Genomic DNA, 4,806 nt, shown 5'->3' with positions numbered 1-4,806 from the left:
AAGTGTGAAAGCTAAAACTGTAAAATATCCAGGGGAAAAACATAGGAAACATTTGCAAATCTGAGGCGGGTAAAGAATTCTCAGAAAAGACATACAAAGTGTTTTTTACACATTTCTTTTAAAATTTGACAAATTAGACCTTAATAAAATATAAACTTATGCTCTTCCAAAGAACTGTGAAACAAGTTAAAGTTACAGAGTGGGAAAAAAATTGTAATACATATATCTGAAAAAGGATTTGTGTCCCAAATAAAGAAGTTTCTGTGTTCAGTAATTAAAACACAAATGAATTTTTTAAAATAGACTTGAAAATACAATTTAAAAAGAAGATATATAAATGCTCAACAAGAACACGAAAAAATGTTAATCATCATTTCTCTTTCATCTATACTCCATTGTCCACAAATCAGTTATATGCTACACGTAGATGCAAAGTAGACAAATGCATGCAGCCTTTTTCTTGGCAATCAGGGACCCAGCTATAATTTTGAGGTACGATTACTGAGGACAAAGAGGGAAAGAGGGAAACAGATTAGGAAATAATGAGCAAGCAGCCTGCCACAAATGGCTCCATGTACATTATCATAATCTGGAAGCTAGATAACCTACTTTTAATTTAACAAAGTCTCCACAAACATTCCTAAATCTGTGTTCATCTAATCATCTTGATCTAAAATAAAACAATAACTTATAATCCCCCTGTCAAAAGATACCATATTTCTGCTTTTCTCCTTTCCATCCTCAACCCTTTCAATTTTACAATTTGTTTTTATGATCATCTGAGATCAAAACTATAAGTTTGAAAATGGTTTCTCTCTTTTTCATGTTTTTGAGAGCAGAATATAACACCTTAGGTCATGGACCCCCAATGTCCTCAGTAGACATAAATCTAAACCAAGAGAGGTCATTGGAGGCCATATTCCAAGGATAAAGACGGAAATGAACCATCCCAAGTAAGGATTGGTGTTTCTCAAAAATGCGTGCGCCAACCCTAACCCTCAGTGGGTTGCTGCCACGGCAAGAATGATGTCGCAGTCTGACTGAGGGGCACCTACCCAAGGCATGAGGAAAGCTGAGACTTAAGATTTTCCATCCAAACAAGTTGTCCACCAATAGATCATTAAATACAATTTTCATTTGTAACCTCCTCACCGGCATGTTCTTTTCAGTTTCAGAAATTTTTTCCCTGCCTGTGTTATATTTTAATGTATTTCTTTTTCCATAGTTTAAAAAAAATGTTACCAGCATTGACCTTTAATTCTTATAATTATTAGTTATATAAAGTGTTATTTATATATTTCTATACTCACTAGCCTCACTTTAACACCAATTTTCTATGAAAGAGAATTACTTTTCCTGATTTCTCTTACAGTGATCTAATGTGTTTTATTGAGCATTTTCGCAGAGGCTTTCATGCCTGAACATTTGTATTTTCAAATACTTCATAGCAATTGGAATTATCATTACTCCACTCTTTTTCACTGAAAATTTTGTAAATATTTTGTGATTTTCTTCAGGAATTTATTTTACTAAAGGAAAGATCTACAGCCAGCCTGATTAATAGTGTTTTTCAGGCAATCATTTAAAAAACTGTATTTAAAAGCATTTATTATCTCTCTTACTCATTTGATCACTGATTTATTTTCTAACACGTTTCCACACCTTTCACAACTCCAAGTGATACAAGTAGGCCAGAGGTTATTGTGGTGTGACATTGATGTGGGTGTGATGTGGACAGAACAATAATCTCTGGCCTATTTCTCATAGTTCTCTGAACCGGGACTCCAGGCCTACGGAATTTTATTTTTCTCTTTTGAGTAGGTATTTGCATTTATTAGAGAATTTTAAAAGGCACACAAAGTTACTAAGGGAACCCGCATTTGCTAAATGTCACAGTGAGGAAATTGTTGTGCTACCTGCTTTTCTTGATGCTCTGCCCAGTAGATTCAAGTCAACTGGGGGCTTCTGCCAGGATCCAGGAAACTACTATGAAAAGGACATCAGAGTTGGTCCAAGTTTCCACAGAATCAGAAAGGCTTCTTCACTTATATCTTCAATTATTGGTTCTGATAAATTTACTTATATTCAAGTTTTCTTGCTCCTCATCAATCACACTTTAGATTCCTAAGGCTAAATTTCTGCATACACTCACTCCCCTCATACTTCTCAACTACATATATATTTTTTTTTAATTCTGGAAGTGCTCTTGAAGTCTATTTTCTAAATTGTTTTTATGGATTTCTTCAGTGTGAGTCTGCTTTTTATTCTGTCCAATGAACATTTTATTTGGCAATAATTTCCCATTGAACTTCATACTTTTCTTTTCCAGGCCTGTCCTTGTTTAACAGAACTAAAGCTTTCTTTAAAAATAAGAAACAAATGTGTTCTACATTTTATTTTGTGTCATAAAGTAAATTCAGCTCAGGGGAGGATTTTCTTCTGAGTCATCACTATTTCACTTCTCTTTGCCTATGTTTCATAACAACTTCTTATATACCAGTTGACACTTTCTATTAACTCCTGTTAGAACTTGATTTGTTGATGCACCTTATTTTAAAGTCCTTCCCCTGGAACTTATTGTAAAGGAAGGAAATGACCCATGCCCAGTTGAGGGATAGTAAGGATGTGGGTTTTGAATTCCCTTTCCACAGTAGTTTCCTGGATCCTGGCAGAAGCCTCCAGTTGACTTGAAACTAGAGGGCAGAGCGTCTTGTAAAATGGGTGGCACCACATTTTCCTCATTGCAGCATTTAGCAAATGCTGGTTCTCTTAGTAACTCTGTGTGCCTTTTCAAATTTTTCAATAAAAGCAAAGTCCCACTAGGCCTAGAGTCTTGGTTTAGAGTGTGGGGGCTCAGGGGCGGTGGGCCCTGAACCTCCCAGTAGCCCCTTTTATCCCCCCGCCATGGGATGAGCAAGGGAGGAAATCAGTAGGATTACTTCTACCACACTAGTGGCCAGGAGAGCCTGAGAGGAAGGTGAGGATGCTGCCCGCCTATTCAGCCCCACAGAGAGACACTCAGACGTGGCAGGCCAGTAGGATTACTCCTACCACACTAGTGGCCAGGAGAGCCTGGGAGGAAGGTGAGGATGCTGCCCGCCTATTCAGCCCCACAGAGAGACACTCAGATGTGGCAGGGGTTCGGTCAAGCAGTTCTGTTTATTTTCACACGAGCACCTGCTTTTATAAGCATATGGCAAGGGGATTTCCTAATTTCAACTTATCATCTTAAAGGTCATGTGAACATGCATCTTGCTCTAATGCTTTGCTATTGCAATCACGCGGTGAGCATGAGTGTGGAAATATCTTTTATCCAATAATTTTAAACTATGTCTTTCCTTGGCCACTCCCCGGCGGCTTCAGTCAGGCACCATCTTTATCTCTCCTGTCCAGGTGAATGTTTTCAACAGTTTACATACACGTATGTGGGTTGGGGTCGTGGCTAGTTCTCTGCCCCGGGAGGAGCTGTGTGGCCTCAACGCCCTTAGACCTTAATAAAATATAAACTTATGCTCTTCCAAAGAACTGTGAAACAAGTTAAAGTTACAGAGTGGGAAAAAAATTGTAATACATTAGAGAACAATGACAAGTAGACCAGAGATTATTGCTGCTGCTCCCAGGTGTATACCTCACAGGATTTATACCTGTCACTAAAAAGCTGAAAGGTAAAAACCCACAAAGTAAGTACTGGAGATTTTTCACAGTGTGGCTTCCCGTGGCAGTGTTAGCCAGAGGCAGTTAAGGTCACGAGCCTGGAGAATTAGTTGTGTGGACTTTCATAGCCAGAGGCCAACATTCAAATTGTCAGTAGAAGCCGGTAATGATTATTTCTAGTATATTCTGGTCAAGCAAAATGACAGAGAAGTAACAGAGGGATGATTATTAATTCTAACTCATCTGCTTACACACCTACACAAATCTGAAATATACTTACTTCTTGTTTCTCACTGCAAATAAGTTAACTTTTTCATTTTTATATAGATTCATGGCTGTTTTATTTATAAATAAAATAAAAACCAGGGACAAGTATTCCTGCCATTTCCACTTACTCTTCCATCTTTCTTTCCAGAAGTAAGGTAAGCAGAAAATTTGTATCTCCCCACTTAACACCTTAGGTCTCTTCTAGGAAGAACAACATGAAAACAAGATGAGGATGAACGCCAGAAAAACAAACATGCCATTTGAGCATCTAGCTGGAAAGGAGGAAACAAAAGCTGCCCCTGAAAGAAGACAAGTAAATACATACTGAAGAACTTAAAGTCCATGTTGCCTGCAAGCATGGAAAGAACCCGAAATAGTCATAAAAGAACCTGAATTAGTCTTAAAAGAGGTAGAAGTGTCTGGAGAAAACAATCCCACATGAGGGAAAAGAATCTGATGCCCTGGCTTGGGGGTCTGGGGCTGTGCTTCCAACACCAGTAGGGAAAAGGACAGGTACTATGGGAAACTACTAGGTCTGACACAGATCTGGAGAAACTGACCCTGATGTTGAATCATTGAATCTCAACTGACCTGGGTGAAAATAATGGGCGATCAACTCTGTGGACCCTTGAGGGGAAGGATTAACCTCAATGCAGCATGTAAGACATTGTTGCTCTTTCAACATAAGGATGTAACAACCAATGCTTTCACCTGGGAAACCAGTCTCTTGCTTTTCTTTCTACCTGCACTTCCCCGTGGTCAGTCCCTGTCACAATGCCGCTTTCAATCACATTGGTTCACCACAGTTTCCAAGAGCAAAGGATTGAAGGTTGTCTTTCAGGGAAGGGTCAGAGTATTAAATTCTTCAGCGCAAATGTTTTGTCC

The sequence above is a fragment of the Galeopterus variegatus genome, unplaced genomic scaffold (genome assembly GCF_000696425.1).
Source record: "Galeopterus variegatus unplaced genomic scaffold, G_variegatus-3.0.2 Scaffold8878, whole genome shotgun sequence".
NCBI lineage: Eukaryota > Metazoa > Chordata > Mammalia > Dermoptera > Cynocephalidae > Galeopterus > Galeopterus variegatus.
This window is presented reverse-complemented; position numbering follows the sequence as displayed.